Source organism: Pseudophryne corroboree, unplaced genomic scaffold (genome assembly GCF_028390025.1).
Source record: "Pseudophryne corroboree isolate aPseCor3 unplaced genomic scaffold, aPseCor3.hap2 scaffold_510, whole genome shotgun sequence".
In the NCBI taxonomy this organism is placed as follows: domain Eukaryota; kingdom Metazoa; phylum Chordata; class Amphibia; order Anura; family Myobatrachidae; genus Pseudophryne; species Pseudophryne corroboree.
In genome coordinates this window covers 363,569-384,788 of record NW_026970115.1, presented here as the reverse complement: position 1 = coordinate 384,788, position 21,220 = coordinate 363,569, and the positions used below count along the sequence as shown (strand labels likewise).

The 21,220-nt window shown below is 43.4% G+C and overlaps 14 non-coding genes across 14 annotated transcripts; all 14 read right to left on the bottom strand.

The window, feature by feature from the left end:
• Nucleotides 1–3,920: 3,920 nt before the first annotated feature.
• On the bottom strand, nucleotides 3,921–4,083 carry LOC135031019 (U1 spliceosomal RNA). Its single transcript, XR_010226893.1, has one exon. It is a non-coding gene; the product is annotated as a U1 spliceosomal RNA (small nuclear RNA).
• A 152-nt stretch (nucleotides 4,084–4,235) lies between these two features.
• Nucleotides 4,236–4,399, bottom strand: LOC135031008 (U1 spliceosomal RNA). The gene has a single exon (XR_010226882.1). It is a non-coding gene; the product is annotated as a U1 spliceosomal RNA (small nuclear RNA).
• Nucleotides 4,400–5,070: 671 nt separating this feature from the next.
• Nucleotides 5,071–5,233, bottom strand: LOC135031022 (U1 spliceosomal RNA). The gene has a single exon (XR_010226895.1). It is a non-coding gene; the product is annotated as a U1 spliceosomal RNA (small nuclear RNA).
• A 152-nt stretch (nucleotides 5,234–5,385) lies between these two features.
• LOC135031013 (U1 spliceosomal RNA) lies at nucleotides 5,386–5,549 on the bottom strand. Its single transcript, XR_010226887.1, has one exon. It is a non-coding gene; the product is annotated as a U1 spliceosomal RNA (small nuclear RNA).
• Nucleotides 5,550–6,220: 671 nt separating this feature from the next.
• On the bottom strand, nucleotides 6,221–6,383 carry LOC135031017 (U1 spliceosomal RNA). The gene has a single exon (XR_010226891.1). It is a non-coding gene; the product is annotated as a U1 spliceosomal RNA (small nuclear RNA).
• A 152-nt stretch (nucleotides 6,384–6,535) lies between these two features.
• On the bottom strand, nucleotides 6,536–6,699 carry LOC135031014 (U1 spliceosomal RNA). The gene has a single exon (XR_010226888.1). It is a non-coding gene; the product is annotated as a U1 spliceosomal RNA (small nuclear RNA).
• Nucleotides 6,700–7,370: 671 nt separating this feature from the next.
• Nucleotides 7,371–7,533, bottom strand: LOC135031021 (U1 spliceosomal RNA). Its single transcript, XR_010226894.1, has one exon. It is a non-coding gene; the product is annotated as a U1 spliceosomal RNA (small nuclear RNA).
• A 152-nt stretch (nucleotides 7,534–7,685) lies between these two features.
• On the bottom strand, nucleotides 7,686–7,849 carry LOC135031012 (U1 spliceosomal RNA). Its single transcript, XR_010226886.1, has one exon. It is a non-coding gene; the product is annotated as a U1 spliceosomal RNA (small nuclear RNA).
• Nucleotides 7,850–8,520: 671 nt separating this feature from the next.
• Nucleotides 8,521–8,683, bottom strand: LOC135031016 (U1 spliceosomal RNA). The gene has a single exon (XR_010226890.1). It is a non-coding gene; the product is annotated as a U1 spliceosomal RNA (small nuclear RNA).
• Nucleotides 8,684–8,835: 152 nt separating this feature from the next.
• Nucleotides 8,836–8,999, bottom strand: LOC135031011 (U1 spliceosomal RNA). The gene has a single exon (XR_010226885.1). It is a non-coding gene; the product is annotated as a U1 spliceosomal RNA (small nuclear RNA).
• Nucleotides 9,000–9,670: 671 nt separating this feature from the next.
• Nucleotides 9,671–9,833, bottom strand: LOC135031015 (U1 spliceosomal RNA). The gene has a single exon (XR_010226889.1). It is a non-coding gene; the product is annotated as a U1 spliceosomal RNA (small nuclear RNA).
• A 152-nt stretch (nucleotides 9,834–9,985) lies between these two features.
• Nucleotides 9,986–10,149, bottom strand: LOC135031010 (U1 spliceosomal RNA). The gene has a single exon (XR_010226884.1). It is a non-coding gene; the product is annotated as a U1 spliceosomal RNA (small nuclear RNA).
• Nucleotides 10,150–10,820: 671 nt separating this feature from the next.
• Nucleotides 10,821–10,983, bottom strand: LOC135031018 (U1 spliceosomal RNA). The gene has a single exon (XR_010226892.1). It is a non-coding gene; the product is annotated as a U1 spliceosomal RNA (small nuclear RNA).
• A 152-nt stretch (nucleotides 10,984–11,135) lies between these two features.
• On the bottom strand, nucleotides 11,136–11,299 carry LOC135031009 (U1 spliceosomal RNA). Its single transcript, XR_010226883.1, has one exon. It is a non-coding gene; the product is annotated as a U1 spliceosomal RNA (small nuclear RNA).
• Between the last annotated feature and the right edge of the window lie 9,921 nt (nucleotides 11,300–21,220).

Sequence of the window (21,220 nt, the reverse complement as noted above, 5' to 3'; positions counted from 1 at the left end):
CTTTTAGTAAATAGCCATACACACTAACTGATTGTGCCACAGAGACACTTTGCGGAAGTGCATACTGACAAATGCTAATAAGCATTCATCTAAAACGTTTCCTAGAAAAACTTTAAAAAGTCAATAATCTGGAGAGTTTTTGTAAGATGTTTCTTCCATCAACCAACGAAGAAACACATTGGTACTTTCCCATGATGAGTGAGTGCTTCAGGATCTCTTGCACTTACATGTGCAGCAGAGTACAGCAATGGAAGCATGCTGGGCTCATAACCCAGAGGTAGGCAGATTGAAACTATCCTCTGCTGTATGCTTTTTTTTTTAATTAAAGTAATCCAAAACTGGGATTGATATTTTGGCTCTTTTATTTTTACTTAAAGTACAATAACTTTTACCATTTTAATTTGTTTTAATAGTATATTGACAGTATTGTTTTCTTTCAAAAATCCACTTAATTTTCTTTACCCTATTATTAAAATGGTAATTGACAAAAACAAACTACATTGTCACCAGAAGAGCAATACAAAATGTACAAGTGATATATTAAAATCATCTTTCCAGCTTGAATTTCAATGATGCATTGGGGCAACGATTTTGTGAGAAACATCTTCACCCTTAAATAAAGATTTTCTTAATTCCTTACCTGTGTGCTAATTAGATATCACCTTGTTTTCACATTAAACAGACTTCCACATTAGAAAGCAGCAAGGATGCAGTGGCGTTAATGTTTCCTGGTGTCAACCTGTATTATTTCAGTAGACATTGAAATGAGGATGCATCTTGCTGCCTTTCCAATGAAGCAAGTTTAATTTAGTAATAGGTGAAAAACCATCCCTACAAAGGTGTTAATCAGAGACTTGGCCTTGTGGACACTTTTCAGAGAACAAATTTGTTAGCATAAAAATAAAGCCAGAAAATGAAGAGCTGTTTAATCACTCAATTGGATTTTTTTGCCAGCATATTTTTTTTCTCTGCAACCCACTGCTAAATTGTGCTTCCTAGCTGTTTTTTATAAAATCACTGAATCAAATCTAACTCTGATAACATCAGAGAAGGCCAGGTACCCTACACAATAAGAGGGGGTTTGAAATTTTGACTTGTCTACTTAAATATCACCAAAATCTGATCACAAGGTCAATTACGTCCCTGGGTGGGATTGAACCACCAACCTTTTGGTTAATAGCCTTACACACTAACCAATTGCGCCACAGAGACACTTTGCAAAAGTACATACTGACAAAGGCTAATAAGCATTCATCTAGAACGTTTCCTAGAAAAACTTTAAAAAGTCAATAATCTGGAGAGTTTTTGTAAGATGTTTCTTCCATCAACCAATGAAGAAACACATTGGTACTTTCCCATGATGAGTGAGTGCTTCAGGATCTCTTGCACTTACATGTGCAGCAGAGTACTGCAATGGAAGCATGCTGGGCCCATAACCCAGAGGTAGGCAGATTGAAACTATCCTTTGCTATATGCATTTTTTTTGTTAATTAAAGTAATCCAAAACTGGGATTGATATTTTGGCTCTTTTTTTTATACTTAAAGTACAATAACTTTTACCATTTTAATTTGTTTTTATAGTATATTGACAGTATTGTTTTCTTTCAAAAATCCACTTAATTTTCTTTACCCTATTATTAAAATGGTAATTGACAAAAACAAACTACATTGTCACCAGAAGAGCAATACAAAATGTACAAGTGATATATTAAAATCATCTTTCCAGCTTGAATTTCAATGATGCATTGGGGCAACGATTTTGTGAGAAACATCTTCACCCTTAAATAAAGATTTTCTTAATTCCTTACCTGTGTGCTAATTAGATATCACCTTGTTTTCACATTAAACAGACTTCCACATGAGAAAGCAGCAAGGATGCAGTGGCGTTAATGTTTCCTGGTGTCAACCTGTATTATTTCAGTAGACATTGAAATGAGGATGCATCTTGCTGCCTTTCCAATGAAGCAAGTTTAATTTAGTAATAGGTGAAAAACCATCCCTACAAAGGTGTTAATCAGAGACTTGGCTTTGTGGACACTTTTCAGAGAACAAATTTGTTAGCATAAAAATAAAGCCAGAAAATGAAGAGCTGTTTAATCACTCAATTGTATTTTTTTGCCAGCATATTTTTTTTATCTGCAACCCACTGCTAAATTGTGCTTCCTAGCTGTTTTTTATAAAATCACTGAATCAAATCTAACTCTGATTACATCAGAGAAGGCCAGGTACCCTACACAATAAGAGGGGGTTTGAAATTTTGACTTGTCTACTTAAATATCACCAAAATCTGATCACAAGGTCAATTACATTCCTGGGTGGGATTAAACCACCAACCTTTTGGTTAATAGCCTTACACACTAACCAATTGCGCCACAGAGACACTTTGCAAAAGTACATACTGACAAAGGCTAATAAGCATTCATCTAGAACGTTTCCTAGAAAAACTTTAAAAAGTCAATAATCTGGAGAGTTTTTGTAAGATGTTTCTTCCATCAACCAACGAAGAAACACATTGGTACTTTCCCATGATGAGTGAGTGCTTCAGGATCTCTTGCACTTACATGTGCAGCAGAGTACTGCAATGGAAGCATGCTGGGTCCATAACCCAGAGGTAGGCAGATTGAAACTATCCTTTGCTATATGCATTTTTTTTGTTAATTAAAGTAATCCAAAACTGGGATTGATATTTTTGCTCTTTTATTTTTACTTAAAGTACAATATCTTTTACCATTTTAATTTGTTTTAATAGTATATTGACAGTATTGTTTTCTTTCAAAAATCCACTTAATTTTCTTTACCCTATTATTAAAATGGTAATTGACAAAAACAAACTACATTGTGACCAGAAGAGCAATACAAAATGTACAAGTGATATATTAAAATCATCTTTCCAGCTTGAATTTCAATGATGCATTGGGGCAACGATTTTGTGAGAAACATCTTCACCCTTAAATAAAGATTTTCTTAATTCCTTACCTGTGTGCTAATTAGATATCACCTTGTTTTCACATTAAACAGACTTCCACATGAGAAAGCAGCAAGGATGCAGTGGCGTTAATGTTTCCTGGTGTCAACCTGTATTATTTCAGTAGATATTGAAATGACGATGCATCTTGCTGCCTTTCCAATGAAGCAAGTTTAATTTAGTAATAGGTGAAAAACCATCCCTACAAAGGTGTTAATCAGATACTTGGCTTTGTGGACACTTTTCAGAGTACAAATTTGTTAGCATAAAAATAAAGCCAGAAAATGAAGAGCTGTTTAATCACTCAATTGGATTTTTTTGCCAGCATATTTCTTTTTCTCTGCAACCCACTGCTAAATTGTGCTTCCTAGCTGTTTTTTTTATAAAATCACTTAATCAAATCTAACTCTGATTACATCAGAGAAGGCCAGGTACCCTACACCACAAGAGGGGGTTTGAAATTTTGACTTGTCTACTTAAAGATCACCAAAATCTGATAACAAGGTAAATTACGTCCCTGGGTGGGATTGAACCACCAACCTTTTGGATAATAACCGAACACGCTAACTGATTGCGCCACAGAGACACTTTGCAAACGTACATTCTGACAAACGCTAATAAGCATTCATCTAGAACGTTTCCTAGAAAAACTTTAAAAAGTCAATAATCTGGAGAGTTTTTGTAAGATGTTTCTTCCATCAATCAACGAAGAACATTCAAACTGATTTCTTGCAGCAGCTGGGCACTGTAACAGCTCCAGAGCTGCTCTGTAAGGCAACTAAAAGGGTGTGGGCCCTGCAGCACTACCTGTAGTTCGCATTGTGCGTTGGAAGGCACAAAGTAAGCAGACGGGAGAAGTCAGGATAGTGCGCAAGGGCATAGAAGGGAGCGGCTCAAGAAAAGAGAAGTGGAAACAGACAGCAAACTAGGCTGGAGAGAGACCTGAGACAAAGAGATCTGAATTATACGAGAGCCGACCAGGGGAAACACAAATTATGCAGTCGAGTTTCCCACATTTGGGGAAATCGCTGGAGCAGCACACACAGAGTGCAATGGGTGAGCCTTGCCCTGGGAGAAGCACCTTCATGATCATAGTATCTCACCTGGCAGGTAAGTAGGAGTTGGGCAAGAGCTGAGGAGGGTCGCTGCTCGGGCACCCCCCTGTCAAGTGAAGGAGATCCAGCTGAGGCAGCACAAGAGAACTCTCGAAAGAAGAACAAGGCTAGAGGAAGATCTGAGACACAGAAATCTGGCTTTTACCAGAGCTGACCAGAGGAAAGCACAAACACAGTCCCCCACTACCACAAATAATGCAGTCGAGTTTCCCACATTTGGGGAAATCACAGGGGTCAGCATACCCAGAATGCAATGAATGAACCTCACCCTGGGAGAACAATCTTCATGACCATGGTATCTCCTATGCAAAATAAGTATGATTTGGGATAGGGCTGGGGAGGGCCGCTGCTCAGGCACATCTCTGTCAAGTAAAGGAGATTCAACTGAGGCAGCACAAGGGAACTCTCATCTGGGGACAACAACTGCAGGGAGAACACATATTTTCAGATGAACATTGGAGGGCAGAAGGCTGCCTAATACTGAAGCACCCCCAAACAACAAACCAAATGCAACAACTAGTACAAGCATTCCTGGGGGAAGGCCTGCAGCAGATGGATTTGCATATGGTGATGTCATCCAAGCAGTGGGTCAAAGTTGGCTTCAACCCTCGTCTGCATATGAAAAGAGAAAAGGGGCGTGCAGGGCATGGCGGCCTTTTGCGGCGCTTGGATGACCCCTAGTTCGCATTAAACACCTCCACCCTCCTTCGGTGTGGGGCTCATGTTGGCTATGCCCCAGCCCCTGAAGCATTCAAGCTGATTTCTTGCAGCAGCTGGGCACTGTAACAGCTCCAGAGCTGCTCTGTAAGGCAAGTAAAAGGGTGTGGGCCCTGCAGCACTACCAGTAGTTCGCATTGTGCGTTGGAAGGCACAAAGTAAGCAGACGGGAGAAGTCAGGATAGTGCGCAAGGGCATAGAAGGGAGCGGCTCAAGAAAAGAGAAGTGGAAACAGACAGCAAACTAGGCTGGAGAGAGACCTGAGACAAAGAGATCTGAATTATACGAGAGCCGACCAGGGGAAACACAAATTATGCAGTCAAGTTTCCCACATTTGGGGAAATCACAGGGGCAGCACACCCAGAGTGCAATGGGTGAGCCTTGCCCTGGGAGAAGCACCTACATGATCATAGTATCTCACCTGGCAGGTAAGTAGGAGTTGGGCTAGAGCTGGGGAGGGTCGCTGCTCGGGCACCCCCCTGTCAAGTGAAGGAGATCCAACTGAGGCAGCACAAGGGAACTCTCGAAAGAAGAACAAGGCTAGAGGAAGATCTGAGACAAAGAAATCTGACTTTTACCAGAGCTGACCAGAGGAAAGCACAAACACAGTCCCCCACTACCACAAATAATGCAGTCAAGTTTCCCACATTTGGGGAAATCACAGGGGTCATCATACCCAGAATGCAATGAATGAACCTCACCCTGGGAGAACAATCTTCATGACCATGGTATCTCCTATGCAAAATAAGTATGATTTGGGATAGGGCTGGGGAGGGCCGCTGCTCAGGCACATCTCTGTCAAGTAAAGGCGATTCAACTGAGGCAGCACAAGGGAACTCTCATCTGGGGACAACAACTGCAGGGAGAACACATATTTTCAGATGAACATGGGAGGGCAGAAGGCTGCCTAATACTGAAGCACCCCCAAACAACAAACCAAATGCAACAACTAGTGCAAGCATTCCTGGGGTAAGGCCTGCAGCAGATGGATTTGCATATGGTGATGTCATCCAAGCAGTGGGTCAAAGTTGGCTTCAACCCTCGTCTGCATATGAAAAGAAAGAAGGGATGTGCAGGGCATGGCGTCCTTTTGTGGCGCTTGGATGACCCCTAATTCACATTAAACATCTCCACCCTCCTTCGGTGTGGGGCTCATGTTGGCTATGCCCCAGCCCCTGAAGCATTCAAGATGATTTCTTGCAGCAGCTGGGCACTGTAACAGCTCCAGAGCTGTTCTGTAAAGCATGTAAAAGGGTGTGGGCCCTGCAGCACTACCTGTAGTATGCATTGTGCGTTGGAAGGCACAAAGTAAGCAGACGGGAGAGGTCAGGATAGTGCGCAAGGGCATAGAAGGGAGCGGCTCAAGAAAAGAGAAGTGGAAACAGACAGCAAACTAGGCTGGAGAAAGACCTGAGACAAAGAGATCTGAATTATACGAGAGCCGACCAAAGGAAACACAAATTATGCAGTCAAGTTTCCCACATTTGGGGAAATCGCAGGAGCAGCACACCCAGAGTGCAATGGGTGAGCCTTGCCCTGGGAGAAGCACCTTCCTGATCATAGTATCTCACCTGGCAGGTAAGTAGGAGTTGGGCTAGAGCTGGGGAGGTTCGCTGCTCGGGCACCCCCCTGTCAAGTGAAGGAGATCCAACTGAGGCAGCATAAGGGTACTCTCGAAAGAAGAACAAGGCTAGAGGAAGATCTGAGACAAAGAAATCTGACTTTTACCAGAGCTGAGCAGAGGAAAGCACAAACACTGTCCCCCACTACCACAAATAATGCAGTCGAGTTTCCCACATTTGGGGAAATCATAGTAGTCAGCATACCCAGAATGCAATGAATGAACCTCACCCTGGGAGAACAATCTTCATGACCATGGTATCTCCTATGCAAAATAAGTATGATTTGGGATAGAGCTGGGGAGGGCCGCTGCTCAGGCACATCTCTGTCAAGTAAAGGAGATTCAACTGAGGCAGCACAAGGGAACTCTCATCTGGGGACAACAACTGCTGGGAGAACACATATTTTCAGATGAACATGGGAGGGCAGAAGGCTGCCTAATACTGAAGCACCCCCAAACAACAAACCAAATGCAACAACTAGTACAAGCATTCCTGGGGGAAGGCCTACAGCAGATGGATTTGCATATGGTGATGTCATCCAAGCAGTGGGTCAAAGTTGGCTTCAACCCTCATCTGCATATGAAAAGAGAAAAGGGGCGTGCAGGGCATGGCGGCCTTTTGCGGCGCTTGGATGACCCCTAGTTCGCATTAAACACCTCCACCCTCCTTCGGTGTGGGGCTCATGTTGGCTATGCCCCAGCCCCTGAAGCATTCAAGCTGATTTCTTACAGCAGCTGGGCACTGTAACAGCTCCAGAGCTGCTCTGTAAGGCAAGTAAAAGGGTGTGGGCCCTGCAGCACTACCAGTAGTTCGCATTGTGCGTTGGAAGGCACAAAGTAAGCAGACGGGAGAAGTCAGGATAGTGCGCAAGGGCATAGAAGGTAGCGGCTCAAGAAAAGAGAAGTGGAAACAGACAGCAAACTAGGCTGGAGAGAGACCTGAGACAAAGAGATCTGAATTATACGAGAGCCGACCAGGGGAAACACAAATTATGCAGTCAAGTTTCCCACATTTGGGGAAATCACAGGGGCAGCACACCCAGAGTGCAATGGGTGAGCCTTGCCCTGGGAGAAGCACCTACATGATCATAGTATCTCACCTGGCAGGTAAGTAGGAGTTGGGCTAGAGCTGGGGAGGGTCGCTGCTCGGGCACCCCCCTGTCAAGTGAAGGAGATCCAACTGAGGCAGCACAAGGGAACTCTCGAAAGAAGAACAAGGCTAGAGGAAGATCTGAGACAAAGAAATCTGACTTTTACCAGAGCTGACCAGAGGAAAGCACAAACACAGTCCCCCACTACCACAAATAATGCAGTCAAGTTTCCCACATTTGGGGAAATCACAGGGGTCATCATACCCAGAATGCAATGAATGAACCTCACCCTGGGAGAACAATCTTCATGACCATGGTATCTCCTATGCAAAATAAGTATGATTTGGGATAGGGCTGGGGAGGGCCGCTGCTCAGGCACATCTCTGTCAAGTAAAGGCGATTCAACTGAGGCAGCACAAGGGAACTCTCATCTGGGGACAACAACTGCAGGGAGAACACATATTTTCAGATGAACATGGGAGGGCAGAAGGCTGCCTAATACTGAAGCACCCCCAAACAACAAACCAAATGCAACAACTAGTGCAAGCATTCCTGGGGTAAGGCCTGCAGCAGATGGATTTGCATATGGTGATGTCATCCAAGCAGTGGGTCAAAGTTGGCTTCAACCCTCGTCTGCATATGAAAAGAAAAAAGGGATGTGCAGGGCATGGCGTCCTTTTGTGGCGCTTGGATGACCCCTAATTCACATTAAACATCTCCACCCTCCTTCGGTGTGGGGCTCATGTTGGCTATGCCCCAGCCCCTGAAGCATTCAAGATGATTTCTTGCAGCAGCTGGGCACTGTAACAGCTCCAGAGCTGTTCTGTAAAGCATGTAAAAGGGTGTGGGCCCTGCAGCACTACCTGTAGTATGCATTGTGCGTTGGAAGGCACAAAGTAAGCAGACGGGAGAGGTCAGGATAGTGCGCAAGGGCATAGAAGGGAGCGGCTCAAGAAAAGAGAAGTGGAAACAGACAGCAAACTAGGCTGGAGAAAGACCTGAGACAAAGAGATCTGAATTATACGAGAGCCGACCAGAGGAAACACAAATTATGCAGTCAAGTTTCCCACATTTGGGGAAATCGCAGGAGCAGCACACCCAGAGTGCAATGGGTGAGCCTTGCCCTGGGAGAAGCACCTTCCTGATCATAGTATCTCACCTGGCAGGTAAGTAGGAGTTGGGCTAGAGCTGGGGAGGTTCGCTGCTCGGGCACCCCCCTGTCAAGTGAAGGAGATCCAACTGAGGCAGCACAAGGGAACTCTCGAAAGAAGAACAAGGCTAGAGGAAGATCTGAGACAAAGAAATCTGACTTTTACCAGAGCTGACCAGAGGAAAGCACAAACACAGTCCCCCACTACCACAAATAATGCAGTCAAGTTTCCCACATTTGGGGAAATCACAGGGGTCATCATACCCAGAATGCAATGAATGAACCTCACCCTGGGAGAACAATCTTCATGACCATGGTATCTCCTATGCAAAATAAGTATGATTTGGGATAGGGCTGGGGAGGGCCGCTGCTCAGGCACATCTCTGTCAAGTAAAGGCGATTCAACTGAGGCAGCACAAGGGAACTCTCATCTGGGGACAACAACTGCAGGGAGAACACATATTTTCAGATGAACATGGGAGGGCAGAAGGCTGCCTAATACTGAAGCACCCCCAAACAACAAACCAAATGCAACAACTAGTACAAGCATTCCTGGGGTAAGGCCTGCAGCAGATGGATTTGCATATGGTGATGTCATCCAAGCAGTGGGTCAAAGTTGGCTTCAACCCTCGTCTGCATATGAAAAGAAAGAAGGGATGTGCAGGGCATGGCGTCCTTTTGTGGCGCTTGGATGACCCCTAATTCACATTAAACATCTCCACCCTCCTTCGGTGTGGGGCTCATGTTGGCTATGCCCCAGCCCCTGAAGCATTCAAGATGATTTCTTGCAGCAGCTGGGCACTGTAACAGCTCCAGAGCTGTTCTGTAAAGCATGTAAAAGGGTGTGGGCCCTGCAGCACTACCTGTAGTATGCATTGTGCGTTGGAAGGCACAAAGTAAGCAGACGGGAGAGGTCAGGATAGTGCGCAAGGGCATAGAAGGGAGCGGCTCAAGAAAAGAGAAGTGGAAACAGACAGCAAACTAGGCTGGAGAAAGACCTGAGACAAAGAGATCTGAATTATACGAGAGCCGACCAGAGGAAACACAAATTATGCAGTCAAGTTTCCCACATTTGGGGAAATCGCAGGAGCAGCACACCCAGAGTGCAATGGGTGAGCCTTGCCCTGGGAGAAGCACCTTCCTGATCATAGTATCTCACCTGGCAGGTAAGTAGGAGTTGGGCTAGAGCTGGGGAGGTTCGCTGCTCGGGCACCCCCCTGTCAAGTGAAGGAGATCCAACTGAGGCAGCACAAGGGAACTCTCGAAAGAAGAACAAGGCTAGAGGAAGATCTGAGACAAAGAAATCTGACTTTTACCAGAGCTGAGCAGAGGAAAGCACAAACACAGTCCCCCACTACCACAAATAATGCAGTCGAGTTTCCCACATTTGGGGAAATCATAGGAGTCAGCATACCCAGAATGCAATGAATGAACCTCACCCTGGGAGAACAATCTTCATGACCATGGTATCTCCTATGCAAAATAAGTATGATTTGGGATAGAGCTGGGGAGGGCCGCTGCTCAGGCACATCTCTGTCAAGTAAAGGAGATTCAACTGAGGCAGCACAAGGGAACTCTCATCTGGGGACAACAACTGCTGGGAGAACACATATTTTCAGATGAACATGGGAGGGCAGAAGGCTGCCTAATACTGAAGCACCCCCAAACAACAAACCAAATGCAACAACTAGTACAAGCATTCCTGGGGGAAGGCCTACAGCAGATGGATTTGCATATGGTGATGTCATCCAAGCAGTGGGTCAAAGTTGGCTTCAACCCTCATCTGCATATGAAAAGAGAAAAGGGGCGTGCAGGGCATGGCGGCCTTTTGCGGCGCTTGGATGACCCCTAGTTCGCATTAAACACCTCCACCCTCCTTCGGTGTGGGGCTCATGTTGGCTATGCCCCAGCCCCTGAAGCATTCAAGATGATTTCTTGCAGCAGCTGGGCACTGTAACAGCTCCAGAGCTGCTCTGTAAAGCATGTAAAAGGGGGTGGGCCCTGCAGCACTACCTGTAGTATGCATTGTGCGTTGGAAGGCACAAAGTAAGCAGACGGGAGAGGTCAGGATAGTGCGCAAGGGCATAGAAGGGAGCGGCTCAAGAAAAGAGAAGTGGAAACAGACAGCAAACTAGGCTGGAGAGAGACCTGAGACAAAGAGATCTGAATTATACGAGAGCCGACCAGGGGAAACACAAATTATGCAGTCAAGTTTCCCACATTTGGGGAAATCGCAGGAGCAGCACACCCAGAGTGCAATGGGTGAGCCTTGCCCTGGGAGAAGCACCTTCCTGATCATAGTATCTCACCTGGCAGGTAAGTAGGAGTTGGGCTAGAGCTGGGGAGGTTCGCTGCTCGGGCACCCCCCTGTCAAGTGAAGGAGATCCAACTGAGGCAGCACAAGGAAACTCTCGAAAGAAGAACAAGGCTAGAGGAAGATCTGAGACAAAGAAATCTGACTTTTACCAGAGCTGAGCAGAGGAAAGCACAAACACAGTCCCCCACTACCACAAATAATGCAGTCGAGTTTCCCACATTTGGGGAAATCACAGGGGTCAGCATACCCAGAATGCAATGAATGAACCTCACCCTGGGAGAACAATCTTCATGACCATGGTATCTCCTATACAAAATAAGTATGATTTGGGATAGGGCTGGGGAGGGCCGCTGCTCAGGCACATCTCTGTCAAGTAAAGGAGATTCAACTGAGGCAGCACAAGGGAACTCTCATCTGGGGACAACAACTGCAGGGAGAACACATATTTTCAGATGAACATGGGAGGGCAGAAGGCTGCCTAATACTGAAGCACCCCCAAACAACAAACCAAATGCAACAACTAGTGCAAGCATTCCTGGGGGAAGGCCTGCAGCAGATGGATTTGCATATGGTGATGTCATCCAAGCAGTGGGTCAAAGTTGGCTTCAACCCTCGTCTGCATATGAAAAGAAAAAAGGGATGTGCAGGGCATGGGGTCCTTTTGTGGCGCTTGAATGACCCCTAATTCGCATTAAACATCTCCACCCTCCTTCGGTGTGGGGCTCATGTTGGCTATGCCCCAGCCCCTGAAGCATTCAAGATGATTTCTTGCAGCAGCTGGGCACTGTAACAGCTCCAGAGCTGCTCTGTAAAGCATGTAAAAGGGGGTGGGCCCTGCAGCACTACCTGTAGTATGCATTGTGCGTTGGAAGGCACAAAGTAAGCAGACGGGAGAGGTCAGGATAGTGCGCAAGGGCATAGAAGGGAGCGGCTCAAGAAAAGAGAAGTGGAAACAGACAGCAAACTAGGCTGGAGAGAGACCTGAGACAAAGAGATCTGAATTATATGAGAGCCGACCAGGGCAAACACAAATTATGCAGTCGAGTTTCCCACATTTGGGGAAATCTCTGGAGCAGCACACCCAGAGTGTAATTTTCTTTCTAGTGACCTTCGTTTGGGAGAAAAATGCAAAGGTACAAGACAGCTTGTCCTTGCCAATATCTCTCTTTTGCAAAGAGCTGCGCATTGGAAAATTCAGGGCTATGTCGTGTAGATGATGGCCTAACAGGAGGCTTTAAAATTTTAATTCTAGTGTCCTTCGTTTGGGAGAAAAATGCAAAGGTACAAGACAGCTTTTCCTTGCCAATATCTCTCTTTTGCAAAGAGCTGCGCATTGGAAAATTCATGGCTATGCCGTGTAGATGATAGTCTAAACAGGAGGCTTTAAAATTTTCTTTCTAGTGTCCTTCGTTTGGGAGAAAAATGCAAAGGTACAAGACAGCTTTTCCTTGCCAATATCTCTCTTTTGCAAAGAGCTGCGCATTGGAAAATTCAGGGCTATGTCGTGTAGATGATGGCCTAACAGGAGGCTTTAAAATTTTCTTTCTAGTGTCCTTCGTTTGGGAGAAAAATGCAAAGGTACAAGACAGCTTTTCCTTGCCAATATCTCTCTTTTGCAAAGAGCTGCGCATTGGAAAATTCAGGGCTATGTCGTGTAGATGATGGTCTAAACAGGAGGCTTTAAAATTTTCTTTCTAGTGTCCTTCGTTTGGGAGAAAAATGCAAAGGTACAAGACAGCTTTTCCTTGCCAATATCTCTCTTTTGCAAAGAGCTGCGCATTGGAAAATTCATGGCTATGCCGTGTAGATGATGGTCTAAACAGGAGGCTTTAAAATTTTAATTCTAGTGTCCTTCGTTTGGGAGAAAAATGCAAAGGTACAAGACAGCTTTTCCTTGCCAATATCTCTCTTTTGCAAAGAGCTGCGCATTGGAAAATTCATGGCTATGCCGTGTAGATGATGGTCTAAACAGGAGGCTTTAAAATTTTCTTTCTAGTGTCCTTCGTTTGGGAGAAAAATGCAAAGGTACAAGACAGCTTTTCCTTGCCAATATCTCTCTTTTGCAAAGAGCTGCGCATTGGAAAATTCAGGGCTATGTCGTGTAGATGATGGCCTAACAGGAGGCTTTAAAATTTTCTTTCTAGTGTCCTTCGTTTGGGAGAAAAATGCAAAGGTACAAGACAGCTTTTCCTTGCCAATATCTCTCTTTTGCAAAGAGCTGCGCATTGGAAAATTCAGGGCTATGTCGTGTAGATGATGGCCTAACAGGAGGCTTTAAAATTTTCTTTCTAGTGTCCTTCGTTTGGGAGAAAAATGCAAAGATACAAGACAGCTTTTCCTTGCCAATATCTCTCTTTTGCAAAGAGCTACGCATTGGAAAATTCAGGGCTATGTCGTGTAGATGATGGCCTAACAGGAGGCTTTAAAATTTTAATTCTAGTGTCCTTCGTTTGGGAGAAAAATGCAAAGGTACAAGACAGCTTTTACTTGCCAATATCTCTCTTTTGCAAAGAGCTGCGCATTGGAAAATTCAGGGCTATGTCGTGTAGATGATGGCCTAACAGGAGGCTTTAAAATTTTCTTTCTAGTGTCCTTCGTTTGGGAGAAAAATGCAAAGGTACAAGACAGCTTTTCCTTGCCAATATCTCTCTTTTGCAAAGAGCTACGCATTGGAAAATTCAGGGCTATGTCGTGTAGATGATGGCCTAACAGGAGGCTTTAAAATTTTCTTTCTAGTGACCTTCGTTTGGGAGAAAAATGCAAAGCTACAAGACAGCTTTTCCTTGCCAATATCTCTCTTTTGCAAAGAGCTGCGCATTGGAAAATTCAGGGCTATGTCGTGTAGATGATGGCCTAACAGGAGGCTTTAAAATTTTCTTTCTAGTGACCTTCGTTTGGGAGAAAAATGCAAAGGTACAAGACAGCTTTTCCTTGCCAATATCTCTCTTTTGCAAAGAGCTGCGCATTGGAAAATTCAGGGCTATGTCATGTAGATGATGGCCTAACAGGAGGCTTTAAAATTTTAATTCTAGTGTCCTTCGTTTGGGAGAAAAATGCAAAGGTACAAGACAGCTTTTACTTGCCAATATCTCTCTTTTGCAAAGAGCTGCGCATTGGAAAATTCAGGGCTATGTCGTGTAGATGATGGCCTAACAGGAGGCTTTAAAATTTTCTTTCTAGTGTCCTTCGTTTGGGAGAAAAATGCAAAGGTACAAGACAGCTTTTCCTTGCCAATATCTCTCTTTTGCAAAGAGCTACGCATTGGAAAATTCAGGGCTATGTCATGTAGATGATGGCCTAACAGGAGGCTTTAAAATTTTCTTTCTAGTGACCTTCGTTTGGGAGAAAAATGCAAAGCTACAAGACAGCTTTTCCTTGCCAATATCTCTCTTTTGCAAAGAGCTGCGCATTGGAAAATTCAGGGCTATGTCGTGTAGACGATGGCCTAACAGGAGGCTTTAAAATTTTCTTTCTAGTGACCTTCGTTTGGGAGAAAAATGCAAAGGTACAAGACAGCTTTTCCTTGCCAATATCTCTCTTTTGCAAAGAGCTGCGCATTGGAAAATTCAGGGCTATGTCGTGTAGATGATGGCCTAACAGGAGGCTTTAAAATTTTCTTTCTAGTGTCCTTCGTTTGGGAGAAAAATGCAATGGTACAAGACAGCTTTTCCTTGCCAATATCTCTCTTTTGCAAAGAGCTGCGCATTGGAAAATTCAGGGCTATGCCGTGTAGATGAAGCACTAACAGGAGGCTTTAAAATTTTAATTCTAGTGTCCTTCGTTTGGGAGAAAAATGCAAAGGTACAAGACAGCTTTTCCTTGCCAATATCTCTCTTTTGCACAGAGCTGCGCATTGGAAAATTCAGGGCTATGTCGTGTAGATGATGGCCTAACAGGAGGCTTTAAAATTTTAATTCTAGTGTCCTTCGTTTGGGAGAAAAATGCAAAGGTACAAGACAGCTTTTCCTTGCCAATATCTCTCTATTGCAAAGAGCTACGCATTGGAAAATTCAGGGCTATGCCGTGTAGATGAAGCACTAACAGGAGGCTTTAAAATTTTAATTCTAGTGTCCTTCGTTTGGGAGAAAAATGCAAAGGTACAAGACAGCTTTTCCTTGCCAATATCTCTCTTTTGCAAAAAGCTGCGCATTGGAAAATTCAGGGCTATGTCGTGTAGATGATGGCCTAACAGGAGGCTTTAAAATTATCTTTCTAGTGTCCTTCGTTTGGGAGAAAAATGCAAAGGTACAAGACAGCTTTTCCTTGCCAATATCTCTCTTTTGCAAAGAGCTGCGCATTGGAAAATTCAGGGCTATGTCGTGTAGATGATGGCCTAACAGGAGGCTTTAAAATTTTCTTTCTAGTGTCCTTCGTTTGGAAGAAAAATGCAAAGGTACAAGACAGCTTTTCCTTGCCAATATCTCTCTTTTGCAAAGAGCTGCGCATTGGAAAATTCAGGGCTATGTCGTGTAGATGATGGTCTAAACAGGAGGCTTTAAAATTTTCTTTCTAGTGTCCTTCGTTTGGGAGAAAAATGCAAAGGTACAAGACAGCTTTTCCTTGCCAATATCTCTCTTTTGCAAAGAGCTGCGCATTGGAAAATTCATGGCTATGCCGTGTAGATGATGGTCTAAACAGGAGGCTTTAAAATTTTAATTCTAGTGTCCTTCGTTTGGGAGAAAAATGCAAAGGTACAAGACAGCTTTTCCTTGCCAATATCTCTCTTTTGCAAAGAGCTGCGCATTGGAAAATTCATGGCTATGCCGTGTAGATGATGGTCTAAACAGGAGGCTTTAAAATTTTCTTTCTAGTGTCCTTCGTTTGGGAGAAAAATGCAAAGGTACAAGACAGCTTTTCCTTGCCAATATCTCTCTTTTGCAAAGAGCTGCGCATTGGAAAATTCATGGCTATGCCGTGTAGATGATGGTCTAAACAGGAGGCTTTAAAAGTTTCTTTCTAGTGTCCTTCGTTTGGGAGAAAAATGCAAAGGTACAAGACAGCTTTTCCTTGCCAATATCTCTCTTTTGCAAAGAGCTACGCATTGGAAAAATCAGGGCTATGTCGTGTAGATGATGGCCTAACAGGAGGCTTTAAAATTTTCTTTCTAGTGACCTTCGTTTGGGAGAAAAATGCAAAGGTACAAGACAGCTTTTCCTTGCCAATATCTCTCTTTTGCAAAGAGCTGCGCATTGGAAAATTCAGGGCTATGTCGTGTAGATGATGGCCTAACAGGAGGCTTTAAAATTTTAATTCTAGTGTCCTTCGTTTGGGAGAAAAATGCAAAGGTACAAGACAGCTTTTCCTTGCCAATATCTCTCTTTTGCAAAGAGCTGCGCATTGGAAAATTCAGGGCTATGTCGTGTAGATGATGGCCTAACAGGAGGCTTTAAAATTTTAATTCTAGTGTCCTTCGTTTGGGAGAAAAATGCAAAGGTACAAGACAGCTTTTCCTTGCCAATATCTCTCTTTTGCAAAGAGCTGCGCATTGGAAAATTCAGGGCTATGTCGTGTAGATGATGGCTTAACAGGAGGCTTTAAAATTTTCTTTCTAGTGTCCTTCGTTTGGGAGAAAAATGCAAAGGTACAAGACAGCTTTTCCTTGCCAATATCTCTCTTTTGCAAAGAGCTGCGCATTGGAAAATTCAGGGCTATGTCGTGTAGATGATGGCCTAACAGGAGGCTTTAAAATTATCTTTCTAGTGTCCTTCGTTTGGGAGAAAAATGCAAAGGTACAAGACAGCTTTTCCTTGCCAATATCTCTCTTTTGCAAAGAGCTGCGCATTGGAAAATTCAGGGCTATGTCGTGTAGATGATGGCCTAACAGGAGGCTTTAAAATTTTCTTTCTAGTGTCCTTCGTTTGGAAGAAAAATGCAAAGGTACAAGACAGCTTTTCCTTGCCAATATCTCTCTTTTGCAAAGAGCTGCGCATTGGAAAATTCAGGGCTATGTCGTGTAGATGATGGTCTAAACAGGAGGCTTTAAAATTTTCTTTCTAGTGTCCTTCGTTTGGGAGAAAAATGCAAAGGTACAAGACAGCTTTTCCTTGCCAATATCTCTCTTTTGCAAAGAGCTGCGCATTGGAAAATTCATGGCTATGCCGTGTAGATGATGGTCTAAACAGGAGGCTTTAAAATTTTAATTCTAGTGTCCTTCGTTTGGGAGAAAAATGCAAAGGTACAAGACAGCTTTTCCTTGCCAATATCTCTCTTTTGCAAAGAGCTGCGCATTGGAAAATTCATGGCTATGCCGTGTAGATGATGGTCTAAACAGGAGGCTTTAAAAGTTTCTTTCTAGTGTCCTTCGTTTGGGAGAAAAATGCAAAGGTACAAGACAGCTTTTCCTTGCCAATATCTCTCTTTTGCAAAGAGCTGCGCATTGGAAAATTCAGGGCTATGTCGTGTAGATGATGGCCTAACAGGAGGCTTTAAAATTTTCTTTCTAGTGTCCTTCGTTTGGGAGAAAAATGCAAAGGTACAAGACAGCTTTTCCTTGCCAATATCTCTCTTTTGCAAAGAGCTACGCTTTGGAAAATTCAGGGCTATGTCGTGTAGATGATGGCCTAACAGGAGGCTTTAAAATTTTCTTTCTAGTGACCTTCGTTTGGGAGAAAAATGCAAAGGTACAAGACAGCTTTTCCTTGCCAATATCTCTCTTTTGCAAAGAGCTGCGCATTGGAAAATTCAGGGCTATGTCGTGTAGATGATGGCCTAACAGGAGGCTTTAAAATTTTAATTCTAGTGTCCTTCGTTTGGGAGAAAAATGCAAAGGTACAAGACAGCTTTTCCTTGCCAATATCTCTCTTTTGCAAAGAGCTGCGCATTGGAAAATTCAGGGCTATGTCGTGTAGATGATGGCCTAACAGGAGGCTTTAAAATTTTCTTTCTAGTGTCCTTCGTTTGGGAGAAAAATGCAAAGGTACAAGACAGCTTTTCCTTGCCAATATCTCTCTTTTGCAAAGAGCTACGCATTGGAAAATTCAGGGCTATGTCGTGTAGATGATGGCCTAACAGGAGGCTTTAAAATTTTCTTTCTAGTGTCCTTCGTTTGGGAGAAAAATGCAAAGGTACAAGACAGCTTTTCCTTGCCAATATCTCTCTTTTGCAAAGAGCTGCGCATTGGAAAATCCAGGGCTATACCGTGTAGATGAAGCACTAACAGGAGGCTTTCAAATTTTCATTCTAGTGTCCTTCGTTTGGGAGAAAAATGCAAAGGTACAAGACAGCTTTTCCATGCCAATATCTCTCTTTTGCAAAGAGCTGCGCATTGGAAAATTCAGGGCTATGCCGTGTAGATGATGGCCTAACAGGAGGCTTGAAAATTTTCTTTCTAGTGTCCTTCGTTTGGGAGAAAAATGCAAAGGTACAAGACAGCTTTTCCTTGCCAATATCTCTCTTTTGCAAAGAGCTGCGCATTGGAAAATTCAGGGCTATGCCGTGTAGATGATGGCCTAACAAGAGGCTTTAAAATTTTCTTTCTAGTGTCCTTCGTTTGGGAGAAAAATGCAAAGGTACAAGACAGCTTTTCCTTGCCAATATCTCTCTTTTGCAAAGAGCTGCGCATTGGAAAATCCAGGGCTATACCGTGTAGATGAAGCACTAACAGGAGGCTTTAAAATTTTCTTTCTAGTGTCCTTCGTTTGGGAGAAAAATGCAAAGGTACAAGACAGCTTTTCCTTACCAATATCTCTCTTTTGCAAAGAGCTACGCATTGGAAAATTCAGGGCTATGCCGTGTAGATGAAGCACTAACACGAGGCTTTCAAATTTTCATTCTAGTGTCCTTCGTTTGGGAGAAAAATGCAAAGGTACAAGACAGCTTTTCCTTGCCAATATCTCTCTTTTGCAAAGAGCTGCGCATTGGAAAATTCAGGGCTATGCCGTGTAGATGATGGCCTAACAGGAGGCTTGAAAATTTTCTTTCTAGTGTCCTTCGTTTGGGAGAAAAATGCAAAGGTACAAGACAGCTTTTCCTTGCCAATATCTCTCTTTTGCAAAGAGCTGCGCATTGGAAAATTCAGGGCTATGCCGTGTAGATGATGGCCTAACAAGAGGCTTTAAAATTTTCTTTCTAGTGTCCTTCGTTTGGGAGAAAAATGCAAAGGTACAAGACAGCTTTTCCTTGCCAATATCTCTCTTTTGCAAAGAGCTGCGCATTGGAAAATTCAGGGCTATGTCGTGTAGATGATGGCCTAACAGGAGGCTTTAAAATTTTCTTTCTAGTGTCCTTCGTTTGGGAGAAAAATGCAAAGGTACAAGACAGCTTTTCCTTGCCAATATCTCTCTTTTGCAAAGAGCTGCGCATTGGAAAATTCAGGGCTATGTCGTGTAGATGATGGCCTAACAGGAGGCTTTAAAATTTTCTTTCTAGTGTCCTTCGTTTGGGAGAAAAATGCAAAGGTACAAGACAGCTTTTCCTTGCCAATATCTCTCTTTTGCAAAGAGCTGCGCATTGGAAAATTCAGGGCTATGTCGTGTAGATGATAGCCTAACAGGAGACTTTAAAATTATCTTTGTAGTGTCCTTCGTTTGGGAGAAAAATGCAAAGGTACAAGACAGCTTTTCCTTGCCAATATCTCTCTTTTGCAAAGAGCTGCGCATTGGAAAATTCAGGGCTATACCGTGTAGATGAAGCACTATCAGGAGGCTTTAAAATTTTCATTCTAGTGTCCTTCGTTTGGGAGAAAAATGCAAAGGTACAAGACAGCTTTTCCTTGCCAATATCTCTCCTTTGCAAAGAGCTGCGCATTGGAAAATTCAGGGCTATGCCGTGTAGATGATGGCCTAACAGGAGGCTTTAAAATTTTCTTTCTAGTGTCCTTCGTTTGGGAGAAAAATGCAAAGGTACAAGACAGCTTTTCCTTGCCAATATCTCTCTTTTGCAAAGAGCTACGCATTGGAAAATTCAGGGCTATGTCGTGTAGATGATGGCCTAACAGGAGGCTTTAAAATTTTCTTTCTAGTGTCCTTGGTTTGGGAGAAAAATGCAAAGGTACAAGACAGCTTTTCCTTGCCAATATCTCTCTTTTGCAAAGAGCTGCGCTTTGGAAAATTCAGGGCTATGTCGTGTAGATGATGGCCTAACAGGAGGCTTTAAAATTATCTTTCTAGTGTCCTTCGTTTGGGAGAAAAATGCAAAGGTACAAGACAGCTTTTCCTTGCCAATATCTCTCTTTTGCAAAGAGCTGCGCATTGGAAAATTCAGGGCTATGTCGTGTAGATGATGGCCTAACAGGAGGCTTTAAAATTATATTTCTAGTGTCCTTCGTTTGGGAGAAAAATGCAAAGGTACAAGACAGCTTTTCCTTGCCAATATCTCTCTTTTGCAAAGAGCTACGCATTGGAAAATTCAGGGCTATGTCGTGTAGATGATGGCCTAACAGGAGGCTTTAAAATTTTCTTTCTAGTGTCCTTCGTTTGGGAGAAAAATGCAAAGGTACAAGACAGCTTTTCCTTGCCAATATCTCTCTTTTGCAAAGAGCTACGCATTGGAAAATTCAGGGCTATGTCGTGTAGATGATGGCCTAACAGGAGGCTTTAAAATTTTCTTTCTAGTGTCCTTGGTTTGGGAGAAAAATGCAAAGGTACAAGACAGCTTTTCCTTGCCAATATCTCTCTTTTGCAAAGAGCTGCGCTTTGGAAAATTCAGGGCTATGTCGTGTAGATGATGCCCTAACAGGAGGCTTTAAAATTATCTTTCTAGTGTCCTTCGTTTGGGAGAAAAATGCAAAGGTACAAGACAGCTTTTCCTTGCCAATATCTCTCTTTTGCAAAGAGCTGCGCATTGGAAAATTCAGGGCTATGTCGTGTAGATGATGGCCTAACAGGAGGCTTTAAAATTATATTTCTAGTGTCCTTCGTTTGGGAGAAAAATGCAAAGGTACAAGACAGCTTTTCCTTGCCAATATCTCTCTTTTGCAAAGAGCTACGCATTGGAAAATTCAGGGCTATGTCGTGTAGATGATGGCCTAACAGGAGGCTTTAAAATTTTCTTTCTAGTGTCCTTCGTTTGGGAGAAAAATGCAAAGGTACAAGACAGCTTTTCCTTGCCAATATCTCTCTTTTGCAAAGAGCTGCGCATTGGAAAATTCAGGGCTATGTCGTGTAGATGATGGCCTAACAGGAGGCTTTAAAATTTTCTTTCTAGTGTCCTTCGTTTGGGAGAAAAATGCAAAGGTACAAGACAGCTTTTCCTTGCCAATATCTCTCTTTTGCAAAGAGCTGCGCATTGGAAAATTCAGGGCTATG